Source organism: Zea mays, chromosome 2 (assembly GCF_902167145.1).
Source record: "Zea mays cultivar B73 chromosome 2, Zm-B73-REFERENCE-NAM-5.0, whole genome shotgun sequence".
Classification (NCBI taxonomy): Eukaryota; Viridiplantae; Streptophyta; class Magnoliopsida; order Poales; family Poaceae; genus Zea; species Zea mays.
This window is the reverse complement of record NC_050097.1, coordinates 159,963,523-159,978,380: the sequence shown is the minus strand read 5'-3', so window position 1 is coordinate 159,978,380 and position 14,858 is coordinate 159,963,523.

Sequence of the window (14,858 nt, the reverse complement as noted above, 5' to 3'; positions counted from 1 at the left end):
ACTGCAGTACCGTGCGGGTTCCTTGATTAAGGGCTAGGAATTCATTCAACTTCCGATCAAGAATGCTAGCTGGGATGTGGTGTCCTCTGAAGGCAGTCTTGAATTCCTCCCAAGATACTTCACGATCAGCGGGGAGCATAGCACGGAAGTGGTCCCACCAAGTCCGAGCTGGGCTGCGAAGCTGCTGTGCGGCGAAGCGAGCCTTGGCCTCATCAGGGCAGTCTCCTGTGAGGAGGGGAAACTTGGACTCGACGACACGAAGCCATACATCGGCGTCCAACGGATCCTCTGCCTTGGTGAACAAGGGTGGCTGCGTGCTCAGAAACTCCTGGTAAGTTGCCATAGCCGGAGGTCGCTGATGCTGGCCTCCACCATGCTGCTGAGGGTGGGGCTGGCGCTGCAAGAGCTGTCGCAGAATCTCATTCTGCTGGGCCATCAGCTCCTGCACTGTGGGAGCTAGAGGAGGTGGCGGGGGAACCTGCTCGTTATGCCCGCGACGCTGCCTAGCTGCCATCTAAAAACAGAGATTGCCGCCATTGTTATCCCAACTCACAGTTTTGAACGACAGGATATCATCTCATATGGAAGGAAAAATGCCATAATCATAATATTAGGTTCGAAAGGAAGATAACATGGTGACAAATATCCCACAGATTTCAAAAGTTCACAGGGTTACATCAATCAGGGGAAAGTACCCATAAGCCTAGTCCAAAATGTGATATTACTAAGCTCGCATAGGTTTCTATCTGCCTAAAAGTGTCGAAGTGACTGCTTAACCCTGAGCGGTGGAAGCGACACTGGATATGGGTGAAGGAGGCATCGCGGAGGTAGTCCCATTAGCACCAGGGGCTGGTCCTAGCTCCTCGGGAGCCTCTTCTCCCTCGCTTCCTGCTTCATTGGCCTCCATCTCCAGGTGGTGCATGTCCAAGTGGTCGTTCGCTTCTTCGAGTTCCCTCTGCACATCGTGAAGCTGATTCTCCAAGACATCAATAGTGTTGTCTCGGATCTCCACCTGCTGCTCCAAGGTGGTGATGCGCTGGCTCAGCCTCTCCACCTGCAGATACTTCTCCACCAACTCCGTGGATAGGTCGACCACAAAATCTTCCCGACTGTCGAGAGTGAGCTTGGTAGTCTGAGCGGTATTAGCAAGGAGTGCCATATCATCGCTCTGAAGGGCCTGCAGATGGTACAGCGCACTCATGCACTGAACGGTGACCCTCCCAACCAAGTCAGGATACAATGCCCACACATCCTTCACATGGCTCACGCGGTTACACCACATGGGATCATCCTTCTTCTCAGCAGGGAAGAGTCCCAAGGGGTGCACTACCATCTCCAGGGGATGGTAGCCACAGAAGGTCGTCAGAGTCTTCATGGCTGCTGCTTCAACGATGTCATCCGTCCTGAGTCCAATCGTCTCAGAGTCAAGAGAACGCCAACCCGGCTGAAGGGGATGAGCCTCCAAAGTCAGCCAGACCTGACAACGAGGTACCCGATGCTCCTCATACAACTGCACCGTGTACAAAGGGGGCGTAGGGTAACCGGCGGAGTTAAGCACTTCCCACAAGATGGAAGGAAAGCCATCGCGAGAAAGGAAGTCAGAACTGAAACGAGAGTCTCCTCCACTGGCGGGGGTGGGTGAATTCATCTGTGGAAGGGAATCAAAGGTAAAGATTATGGTGGAAGGAAAAAGAAAAAGAGAGCTCGGATGGTTTTAAAGAAAGGGGGTTAGCTCAAAATTTTGATTCCTCTTTGTGTTTTATAATGCATGCATGCTGGAAGTAACGTTGCCTCTCAAAAGAAAATAGGGTGCCTTTTAGGGCATCCTTAAAAATATAAGTACTGGCCCATGGGGCCTAATTAGTTAGCCACCTATTTCTCCCTCTATGCCTAAGGCCTTTCGTCCTGGGTCTAGCGGTCTAGTCCTGACGATCCGTAGCAGTTTCTAGGCAGGTTTTAGATTTTGAAAATTGGTATTCATGGTTTATTGTCCTCATCTGTGGTGGAATTTGCTCCGATACCAGCTGTGGCAGAACCACCCGAATTATTCCAGCTTAAGTGCCTAAGTCACGCCTCAGGGGCCGTAACACACTTAAATCGGAATAACCCGTCAGTCCTTCAGATCTAGTCTGATAGAGCCACTTAACCAGGATCAAATTCCACAATCTCACTCGAAGGTGAGTCACAGAAGAAATACAATAAAACAGGAAACCTCAAATTAAGTACGGAGTTATTACATAAATCGGAGTTTTCGAGTAGCAAATAAAGTTCACAAAATAAAGTGCAGCGGATAATCGATGTCGTCGGTATCGAGGAATTGGGCAAGGCCTAGCCCACTACTCCTCGTGCTCCTCTCCTGCCGGAGTAACATCCCACTCGACCATCCAACCCGGTGGCAGGGTGGTAGGCCAAGTCACACCATCAACCATTTCATGAATGGTACCTGCAAAAATTGTGCCACAAGCAAGGCTGAGTATACTAATACTCAGCTAGACTTAACCGGTGTGAGGAGTCTACTCCTCTACCTCTAGACTATGCAGCTGTTTGGCTGAGGGGTTTGGTTTGCCAAAAGCACTAGCTGATTCTAAAAGCAAATTTTAGCTTCTCAAATTCTATCATCATTAACTTAGCTAGATTTGCTCCTTCTAAGAATACATGGTAACAATCATTTAGTTCAACCAACAAGTTATCTCATGTAACCACATTTCACTTCTTACTCGATGCAGTACAAGGAATCAAGCAGTCTCATTAGCTGCGAGAAGCAGACGATTCGAATCGAGTTTTAACCTTGCAAGGTAAACCTAAACACACGGCATGTCAGGGTACTCCGACCCCACACATGACAACCGTCCCCATCGATTCCTCGTTCGCGTCCAGGCCTCACCGCCTTGGCATACAATGCTCCACTGACCCCGGCTGCCGCCGTGCAGTGACCGCACTTGTACCCACCATAGCTAGCATGGGAGACCCAGTCTCAGGTCGCATGAGGGATAAAGTCCGCGCCCGGCTTCACTCAGATACTAGGTTTACCGGTTACCATTTTTCCTGGCATGTGCTTAGTACGTTGAAAAGCTTGACTCAGGTATCCACACATTAATCCTTAATTCCTTTTCCTATCTCATGGACAAGGCATCCTCCCTGGATCCAAATCCATAGACTAACATCTATCCCGTTATCAAGATGAATACAATCAATTCCTGACCTCGCGCGAGTGCTAGAAAAATCACTCGACTTCTACCGAGATCCTGATTAGCAAGCAGCTACTCGACCTAGCATACTAGTATTCATCTCAAAAAGGAATCCTAAGTTCATGCAAGTAGAGGTTTCAAGCAACTCCTACACTTAAGTGCACATTGCAATCCTACAAGCATTAAGTGTAGTAAAATAGCATATAATAATACGGTTATGCATAAAACCGGGGCTTGCCTTCAATTGTTGGGGCTGCGGGGAGATCCTCAATAGCAGCCTCTGAAGCCTGCTCCTGGTCCTCCTCTTGGACAGGTCCTTGCTCGGGGATGAGCACGTACTCTCCGTCGGCAAGATTACAATCTAATGAATGCAATGCGTAAGATATATGCATGATATGATATGTGCTTTTAGAAATTACAACTTTAAAGGTGTATGATCTTTCTTGAGTTAAACAAGGTTAACTTTACTTATGTAAGAACCTTGGGTGGTATACTTGGTAAATTGGTTTAAACTTAGCTAAGGTAAGCAGTAGGTTTAATTTTTGGGGTTCCACTGAATTCCTTTTAAGTCTTAGGGAGAATTTGATAAGTTCTCAAGTTAGACTTATTGGGGTGAGGTTTACTTCTTCTTCCCTTTTCTTTTATTCCTTTTAATGTTTTGGAGTGGGTTTGAACTACAAGTTGCTTTTATAAAATTCTAAAAAATTCTGCAAAAATTACAGTGGCTGGGTACTGGTGTATGTTTCTCTGTCTCAAAATTTGAGGATCAGAAAGTGAATAGTTTTCTCTGGACAAAATTATCAAATTCTAGGGCAGAAGGGGTGCCTTGAACTACAACTACTATTTAATAGTGGGTAATTCTCTAAAACTCATTTTTGCTGGCCTTTAGGTGTTATAACATGACTTGACAGAAATTTCTAGTCATTAATACCTTTTAATTATTTTTCTATGGTTTTCTCAAGTTTCTAGCCAAATGGGTGCTTTCTGCTACCACTATATTTGAAAAACATCAAGCAATAGAGTTCTTATTTTTCTTGGTTATTATTTTGTGCAAGAGCAATCATTCTGAAGTTTGGCCTCTTTTTGCTTAAGGGAAGGGGTGGTATGCATTATTTGAATTAAGTGGCCTTTCTCTTAAATCATTAGCAATAGGTATGAGTTTGTTTCTTTTTCATGGGTTTGCATTTTTATCTGGTAGTTCATCTCATTATGGACTTAGCAAATTTTTGGTTGCCCATTATTGCATCATTAGGGGTTATTCAAGAATTATTTGGAAAATGTCTTATTATCACTTTATATTTATTTTCCTTACTTAAAAAGTTGGGCTGAGGTGTTCTTTATTTTTGTAGTGGGGCTCTAGTGGTTGTAAGTCCACTGGATTTTTATGACTCATTTTGGTTATAGTTTTGCTACTTTAATAATTGATTTTCAGTCCAAATAAGGCTAAACAAAACATTTTAAATTAAACTGGTCTGAGTTAATGGTCTCTGTATTTTTCCTAGGTTCTCTGTTACATAAGCAAACTAGGAAAAATAATTTAATCATTGTTCATTAATTTCTAATGCCTTTCTGATTTTTCCTAAGTTTTGGGCAGACTAGTTTTAAATGAAAAACTACATCATAATTTCTAATGTTGGGGTTCCTACTATTTTTAAACAGTGTCTAAATGAGGTTTGAATACCTACAAATTTTCTTAGGTTCAGTATAGAAGAAAAACTAATTTTCCTTAATTAAACAAGGTTTGGTGGGTTTCTGTTTTAAATTTTAAACTCAAAAATTCAGAACAGAAAGCATAGGGTTTATCATTTTTAAATGATAGTTCATAATATTCAAGAGCTAGCAAAATTAGTTTGACAACTTTTTATGAAGAATTCATCAAGTTATGGGTTTTCTAAGTTCTCTGGTCATTTTAAAAAGATTAACAAAATTGGTTTAATGGAAATCCACTTTGCACTGGAGTCCCTGGCGGGTTTTTAAGTTTTCCTCGCGGATTGGTCCTTAAGCTACTATTCACATGAGTCACTGACGTTACAGAAAACCCCTCGGGTTCTACAAATCCTAACCCGAGGTCCTTCTTCTATCTCAAACAGTAACCGCGGCGGAAGAAAGGGCGGAGGGGCTTACCGGCGGCGAGATTGCTCCGGTGAAGTGGTCGAGGACGTAGGGGAGGTCTCGGGGATCACAACGGTGTGCGGGTCACCGTCGGAGATGGCCGGAGTCGGTCGGTCCACGCACGCAGGCGGGGATGCTTGTCGGCGGTGAGGAGTCCGGCCTGGTCACGGCGAGATAGAGCAATTGGATGGGTCAGAGAGGTTCACGGGATGCCAGAGAAGATATGGGTGCAAGGAATTGGTCGGAGACTCACTGGATAGCTCGGTCCACGCGCGGTGGTGGAAGACCGAAGTCCAGTGAGGTCGATCTCGGGCCTCCGGTGAAGTCCGGCTGGGTCCGAGGGCTTGGCAAGCTTCACGGGCTACTGCGGAGTTAGCCGAAGTACTGGCTCGACTTGAGGATGGCTGGAGTGGGCTGGCCACGGTGGCTGAAGCTCTGGCGGCAATGGCGGGCGGAATTGAGCTCGCCGGAGCTAAGGAGAGGTGGCTGACCGGTGAAGGTGAGTGCGGGGCGAAGTGAGGTGCGCCCGGGGAGGCTTTATAGGCGCGGGCGGGCACGACCGAGGGCAAGGGTGCGCGGCGGACTTGACCGGACGCCGAGGTGAGCGCGCGCGGGTTGGGCGAGCTCTGGCGTGCCGACCAGGGTCGAACACGTGTGCCCGTGCGTTCTGCCCAAGTTCTGGCGCGTGTGGTCGCTCATCCAAGCCTGCTCTCGCCTTGGTCAGTGCACAATACCTCTTCTCCTCCCTACAAGCTACCAATCTTGTGTGGGGGTCATAGGATTTTGCCTACTGGTTGCAGAGATATGGAGCCAGGAAATCTGGTCTGTCTCCCTGCTCAAACCCGAGGCAAATCCAAGGTTTTGTCGTGTCTAGGGCTCGCGTCCCAATGCCATCTTCTAGCACACGACAGAGGGGTTAGTTAGACACAATTTTGTCAATGGGGCCATTAGGATTCGAGTTAGGGATCAAGGTGAACATCCATGATCTTTGGCTCAAGGTCTGAATTTCAGAATTCTGAAATTCAGAATTCCCATTAAGTCCCCACATGAGAAGCTTGATTTGGGGTTTTATTTGAGTTATTTTGGCCAAGCTTTCTGAACCTTTCTTGTTGCTCATTAAATATACTTCAATTTTTATAATTGGCTCAAGTCATAATTTTAAATTTTTCATACCCTTTTCCTTATTTTCTTGAATTTTGCTCATGGGGCTCACTTAGGGTTTTTCATTAGGGTTGTACATTCTTATCTTTTTAAAAGACTTAATTGTTTTGATCATGATACTTTTAAGTATATACTTGGTGAATTATTTATTACTTAAGTTAATTTGATGCTCGTGCTTACTTTGGTTCACATAAAATAATGGTTGTTGGTTTGGCATTTGAGAGAAACCCTAGGTGACACTGGGGTGTCACACGTCGGACAATGTTTGTTGAGATCAGTATAGTCGACGCACATGCGCCAATCCACTTTATTCTTTTTGAGTACAAGAACAGGATTTGCTAGCCATTCAAATAAAGTACTTCTCTAATGAATCCTGCTGCCACTAAGCGCACTAACTCGGCGCGAATAGCTTCTCTTTTGTCAGGCGTGAAACGACGCAGTTTCTATCGAATCGGCCTTGCTTGAGGATAGACCTTCAATTTGTGCTCGGCCAGCTCTCTTAGGACTCCTGGCATGTCCACAGGTTGCCATACGAACATGTCTCAGTTATCTTGCAGGAACCGAATGAGCGCGCTTTCCTATTTGTCGTCGAGGCTGGAGCTGATGATGGCGGTCTTGCGTTCAACAGCGAACCCTAAGTTGATACTCTTTGTCTCCTCAGTCGGCCGCATGGAGGTCACGTCTTGAGTTTCATTCGCGGGTATCGTGAGATCTTCTTTAGGCTTTGTGTTCGCCTGTGCGGAGGAAGTCGTTGGTGGTTTAGTGGTGAGGGCCGCCTGAATAGCTCCTCGAAAACACTCTGCAGCGCCTTGGAAGTCTGCACACACGGTAATGATTGCTTGAGGCCCTGGCATCTTCAATATCATGTATGAATTGTGTGGAATGGCCATGAATTTCGCCAATCCTGGCCTGCCGATGATGGCATTGTATCCGCAGTCAAAACTCGCCACCTCGAACCTCAGGAACTCAGTTCTGTAGTTTTCTAGAGTTCCAAAGGTAACGGGCATGTAGATGTGCCCAAGCGGGTACTCTCCTTCTGTCGGCACAATGCCGAAGAAAGGGGTGTCTGATCAGTGAGGTCTTTGAGTGTGACCCCCAAGCCCAGGAGCGTCCGGGGGAAGGTAACGTTGATGCTGCTTCCCCCATCCACCAGTACCTTCTTTACCATGTTCTTTTGAATCATCGAATCGACAAGGAGCGGGTACTTGCCCGGATGGTCGAAGTTAAGCCATTGATCCGCTCGGCTAAAGGTGATCGGGAATTCTGACCACAGGTAGGGAGCCGGGGTGCTAGTGGTTGCCACCAGTACCTATTGGTCGTTGAGCTTCTGCTGCTTTCTGTTCTCCTGCGACCAATGTCCTTCGAAGATGACATTGACCTCCCCGTCGACACGTGGGAATGCTCTACCCCTCCTCTTTCCTGTTGCTGAGGCTTCCTGGGCTTGCCAGGCCCTCCTCGTGGTGGGGGAGGTGGTAGAGGCTGGAATGGTCGGCCATTCTCGACGAAATGCTTGAAGTCTCTACAGTTCCGCAGGGTGTGGCGCATGTCCTTGTGGTACGGACACTGGGCATCAAGGATGTCGTCCAGTGTTCGCTCGCCTCCGTGGGGTGCCCCTCGGGCACGAGAGACGGGTGGTCTGGCGGCGTGGACCTCTTCACGTGGCCTCTTCTCCCAACGCTTGTCGGGCTGCTGGTTTGTGTCGCGCCGTGGTGCGGACAGCACAGGTTTTGCTCCCCCGATGAGGTCCTGAGCCCATTCATCAGTGGAGATGCAGAGGTCCGCTTCTCAAAACAGCTGCTCGGAGGTGGTCGGCGCCTTCTGCAGTATGGCTCGGACGAAGGCCGAGTCATTAGATCCTCGGTAGAAGTCTTCAATCACCGCTGCCTCGGTGACTTTGGGGATATGGTTTCTCATGGTCTAGAATCTCTTGAGGTGCGATCGAAGTGTTTCCTCGCCCCGGCGCCTAATGGATTTGAGGTCCCATGGCTGCGCTAGTTTGTCGAAGAGGGACTAAAAGTTGGCGATGAAGCACCGACTAAAGTCGCTCCAGTCGTCGATACAATGTTGTGGAAGGTGTCGCAGCCACTATAATGCATCATGTCTGAGAACGATGGACAAGTACGTATTCATCACGTCTTCAGTTGCCGCAGCGGCCCGAGCGGCGGTCGTATAGACGGCCAACCAACCTCCCGGGTCCTGCTTAGGCTCATACTTGTCGACGTTGGAGACCTTGAAGTTTGGGGCCACTGAATGGCCCTGAGACATGGAGTAAGTGCAAATACTCCACATGTGTCCTCCTGTCAACGTTCATGGCGCCGGTCCCGGGGAGGAGAGTCGCTGACGTTCCGTCTCAATCGTCCCCGGGTCGGACCACCAGTTGAAGCTGATGCCGATTCCACTCGGGTGGTGTGACTTCGGGCTGGGACGTCATGGTCCCGATCGTATTCCTCATGGTGCCTTATTTCGTTTTCATGTCGTCGTTCGCGTGAAGCATTGAAGGAACTCCGCGCATCTTGCCGACTGTTGATGGCATGTCGTAGGTCGCTCGGGGGATGAGCAAGAGGTAGAAGATGATTATCTGCACGAGTGAGCAACCGCCGATATCCTTCAGCGTCCGGAGTTCGGGGGAGGCCATCAACTATTTGAGCCAATACTCCTCCGACTTCACTCGACGTGTTCATAGCATGAGCAAAGTTAGGGTTCAGGTTTCGGGCGAAGAAAGGGTTCTCCCGATGTAACCTTGCATCCTGCTCTGCTTGTTCTCGATCTCAGTCTTGAGCTTACCGGCGGTTACGTCGGTGAGAATTCCTTTTTTCTCGGATGACTCGTTCATCAAGACTTTCTCCAACCTCCGAGGCTTCATCCTGGGATACGGGCTGCGCTGGGTCTCGCTCCCCAGCCTCGTGATGTCACCGAATATTTCGGCATCTGTTTCTCCATCGTCGGGCTTTTCGCTGGGGTGGTTCTTCCCCTGGCATGGTTGGCTCATCGTCGGAGATGGGAGATGACTCTAATCTCCCCCGATGAAGAGGACGTCAGGGTAGAAAGGAGTTGCTGCAGCGATGAATTCTTTTCCGTCCTTCTTTGAGGGCAAAGGTGTCGGAAGGATAACTTGATGGGCCTCCATCCTGCTTGTTTTTTTCTTTCTTGTAATCCGTGTCCACTCCTTTGTGGACGAAGTGGACAATGGGGTTTTTCAGGCGAGTGAATTCTCGACTCTTGACTTGCGGAAGGTAGTTTTCGCCTGGGGCGCAGGGGGTTCCGCTATTTGCCGCCTTGTTCCGGCTTTCTCGGAGATTTCCAAGGAAAGCTTTATCACTGATGGATCCGCTATGCGGTGCAGAATTCCTTCTTCATCTGCTACGGACGAGATGGTCCCGAAGTAGAACACAGATCCATGGCGGAGAGCGATCTTGCCATAGGAAGTGACAGCCATTGAGTTAGCTTGGATCAATGACACACCCCCTACCTGGCGCGCCAGCTATCGGTGTTTGGAGCCCGATTGCACACCCGGGGTTACCCCTCATGGTGCTTTTGGGTAGGACGGTACTGTTGACTGTAACTCAATGGCTCGTGCGAGACGCACGAGAGATGACGAGCGATCTTTCTACAGGTTCGGGCCGCTTGGAGACGCGTAACACCCTAATTCCTGGCATGGATCTTTGCGTGGTGGGTTACAAAGGAAATCTCCAGTATGGAGGAAACTAATGAGCTACGTAGATGGTTGATAAGTGACATGGAAATGATGGGATACCCCCTGGGCCTTATATACTCGGTCGTGGGGCATTACATGCATGTATGATGACGATGTATCCCTAAGTAATAGTGAACTAACTGAACTTATCTTCCCATAACCTTGCCGACTTATCCTCATTTGGTTCCGGCGTCCAAGGGTGCTGCGTGGGAAAATCAGATTGGCGCTATGGATAGCGCTTAAATCCAATGAGCCGCTTGGGCCCGAGCCTACTCGTTCCCCGCATTGGCCTATTCTGCCAGCAGTTCTTCCACGGCCCACGGGGGGCGCCCTTGCGAGACAACAGGCCCGAAGCTTTTCGCGAGGCCTTTTTGCCTTCTAGTGGACCCAGGGGATATCTGTCCCCCACACTCCCAGCATGTATGCAAGGCCTATATTTTAATAAACTTATATATTTATATTAAATATTTTATTCCCTTGTTTAGTTAAAGGCTCGAAATGTGCCATGCCAACTTTCATTTTATTTTAGGAGAATTATTAATTTTGAGTATGTGATCAAATTCTAATTTACCAATAAGAAAAAATGAATATCTTTTATTTCACTTATTTAGGGGAAAATAATGTATTCTCTTGTACCGAGAGTCACTAAATCTTGAATATATTTTTATTTAAGAGCATTCTTTAAATTTCATGAGGAGAATAACTTATCCTACTAGATTGACGATATTTCTATTTTATCTTAAGTTTACTCAATTTCTTAGTATTACTTACTATAAAAGGCATATGAGGAATACATGAACCCCTAACTCATTTTTAGGGTTTACAAATCCTACCCCCCTTAATAGAAATCTCGTCCTCGAGATTTGTAAGAAAAGGGACACAGAAGGATTAGTTTGTAATTCAGCTTTTAATCTATAACTAGGTAGGTGCCCGTGCGTTGCCACGAGAGTTACAAATTAGTATAAAACGTAAGATATAGAACGACAAACATCATTATGATATGCAAAACTTGGGCTGTTATGTTTTGTTTTCCAAATGGCATAACAGTATCATTACAAGGCAAAATAAGTATTCGATCAATCCTCCAAAATAAAATGAAGTCATATTCCAAAAATACATTGCAATGGCTAGTTGGATCTAATCCTCTTTCTCTTGGGCATCTCATGACTTAAGTCTTCTCACCATACATTCTCATCTAGAGATACATCAACCTCGATTCCAGTATTTCATTAACATTCAGAAACTTATGAATACGATGAAACAAAGTAGCTCACTTCATGTGCACTAACCAACTCAGGCTTCCTGGCATAGATCCTCACAATTCTATCCTCGTATGGAGGTACTAAGAGGCTAACCCAATCATCTATGATGGGGAACTTCTCGTCGCATCCAAAATCCTATTGAAACAAAATTTTTGCTTCGACCAGAACCTGGATATATATGTTTACAAATAGTAACTACACGACACATAAGTGGTATTAATAGTGCACAAATAAATTAGCAATCATATTACTCACAAATATGACATAAAGTAGAACAAAGATAGCCCTCAAGATTCAATTTCAGTATTGAAAGATATAGTTAAACATTTTTTCAGAAAAGTGGTGCTACCTTCCTAATAAAAAACTTCAAAATAATGATGTACACAAATTATGGATAAATTACTTACTACGTTATGTGAAGAACTACAAAAATAGCGGTAATATGGGTGAGAAAAAAGTCAAAACTACCATGTAAACAATAACAAAGGTTGTCTTGTATTTGAGATTTAAAATTCACCAATGAAATATTATGGATAGAAGGTGGACATATATTCATAGTTTTTCCAAGAAAATGATATCATAGTTACTGAAATAGCTTCAATCAAGACACATATAAGTTTACCAGAAGCAAGTGATTACCTTAAAGAACTTGATGCTGGTGGTTAGTTAGTGTTTCGATGTTTCAGACAAATCAATAAAAGAACTAAGTAGCATTCAAATATCAAAAACCTTTCAATAGGCATATCAAGTGAAACAATACCTACCAACTTTCTTATAAAAGTGGCAAAAAAACAAAGAGTGCAGATTCCCAGGGTGAAAGCTGAAAAAAAATATTCTCAACAAAACACATTTTCCATGGAGTAGAGCATAACTGGTGATGTGATTTTATGATTTTACTCACCAATCTCACACAATAGACAACATCACCAAGTCATTAAGTAGTTCAAGCAAGCAAAGTAGCACACTCATTAGCAGAACATGGACTATTATTAGAACACGTAATTATGTAACATAGCTAAAAGTTAAATAAGTGTGTAACACCTCAGGTGTTACCTAGGCAATAGTTTCATGTATGCCTGATGACTTGTGATCATATGTGGTTAAGTGGAGGAGAAGAAGAACCTAAAACCTTGGAAGCATGGGTTAGTTAAGAGGGGTTAATGGCAAAGGCTTCTCCCACACATTTGGAACAATGGTCATGTTGGAGCCAAGGTGATTAAACCCTAAAGACACCTAAGGGCACTAGACTTCCAAGCAAGGGATCAGGGGATAAGTTAATCAAATTGCCGAAACATGATTCTAGTCCTTAAACAACTTTTTGTAACATGGTAACCTACCAAATGCAGGGAGGGAACATTATAAAAAGACCCCTTAAAGATCCCAATTTCACCCCTTAAGTAGAGAGCACACTAGAGCTCCCTAATTCTCTCTAAGTCAAAATCTAACCCTAATCTAAAGATCCTCGTGTTCACTTAGTAAATGGCACCAAAACCACTTGGGTTGAATACCAAAAAGGTGTCAAACCACCCAAGGCACCCCCTGGAAAAGTTTGAAACTGAGCCGAAGTCGTTTGACAAGACTTGGCATCGTTTTTGTCGCGAGGTGGACAGAGGGACAAGACAGATTTGGCGTCCGCAAATCTCCCTACCTAGGGCATATCTGCCATTGGAACTCACATACAAGAGACAGCCCTAGGTGCTAGGAGGAGGCCTGCGTCGGATTTTTGCCAAGATTCGCACGTTTGCGATCTCGGCGAGCTGTTGAACAAGGGCAGAAGAACACTTCCACATGTTCGACGCACTCTGAACGCGCCAGAGCATGCCTAGCGCCCGACCCCGCGCGCCCCACGCCGCGCCAAGCCGCGCCCGTGTCTCCTGCCCGCGCCCGCGCCTATAAAGCCCACCGAAGCTTCAACCGTAGTCCCCCGCACGCTCTCGACCTCACCAGAGCCAGAGATCACCGGCGTTTGCCCTGCAGACGGCGTGCCAGCGGTCGCCCGATCCCCCGCCACCATAGACCGGCCAGCAGAGCCATCCCCAACCCCATCCAACCCTCAGAGTAGACTCTACGTGCCTCGGTGAAGCTCCTCGAGCGAGGAATCGAGCTCTGCCTCACCAGAGACGTCGGATCAAGGTCGCCGGACTTCACCCGAGCGCCGGCGTACGTGGACCGAGCTCCACAGTGAGTTATTCTTCGATTCCTTGCATGAGTCGACTCATTAGCACCCCGTGAAGCTTCTCGTGCCATTGGATTGACCTGTATTGCCGTGGATAGGCCAGAGCACTCGCCGTCGACGAGCCCACTCGCCTGCGCTCGTGGACCTGCCGATTCCAGCCATCACCGACGGCAAGCCGTACCTCGACGTGACGGCAGAGACTCCCCGGAGCCAACCCCGTCCTTCACCGGACCTCCCTCGCCACCGGTAAGCCGCGCCGCCCTAATTGCTTCCGCGGGTACTGTTCAAAAGGGGGGCCTCAAGGAAGAAGGAAAGAAAGTCAGGGGGTTTTTGAGGTGTCAGTGACTCAAATGAATAGTGGCGCAAGGGTATAAGTTGAAGGATTGGTTTAGGAAAAGCCCAGGGTCCTCGGTGTAAACTGGTTTTTCCTGGAAACCTTTTAATATTTCTAATTTAAATACAAACAGAGTTTGTAAAATTCATAACTTCAGTTTTATTCAACCACAATTGGTCAAACCAATTTTGCCTGATTCTAAATAATGTGAACTACTTAGGAAAAATACAAAACCCCCTTAGTATTGCAAAAGAATTTAAAGTTTGGATTTAAATATTGTTTTGGCCAAAAGTTAAATAATAGAAGAAAAAATAGTTACACTGTTAGAATGAGGTTAAGAAAAATCAGAGAAGTACTTAATCACTCCCTGATCTGTTTAAAAATAGTAAACTCCTCAGTACACCAAATTAAAGAAGGGTTTGCCATTTAAATCATTTTTAGCTTAAAGATAAAGAAAATAGAAAAGGAAATTTAAAATAGAAACCAGGGAGCAACCACATTTTTGTTAGCTCACTTATTTAATATAGTTCACTGGAAAATTTCATTAGACCCTTGTTTAGTACCAAATAAATGAGATGCCTTTTATTTTATGAAAACAATGAAAACTTAGGAAAATCTTAGAGAAATAATCCTGAGGAGAAAACATCCCAAACCTTGGGATAACTAATACTTTGTTATTATGAACATAGGAAAAATATGAATTCTGTTGTTTGATATTTTTCAGATAACAAGTTAATTATAAGTACCTTTTTGGCATGAAACTTTAGAAATTCACAACTAAATATCCGCTAGGTCTCTTTCTGTGATATTTAAAATAGAGGCCTAATATCACCCATGAATCTAGACAAAAATAAAATTTGGTACAGAAACCTAACTAAAATCATAGCTATAGTGTAAAATGCCCTTTTACACTTGTTTTTGTTAATTTTGC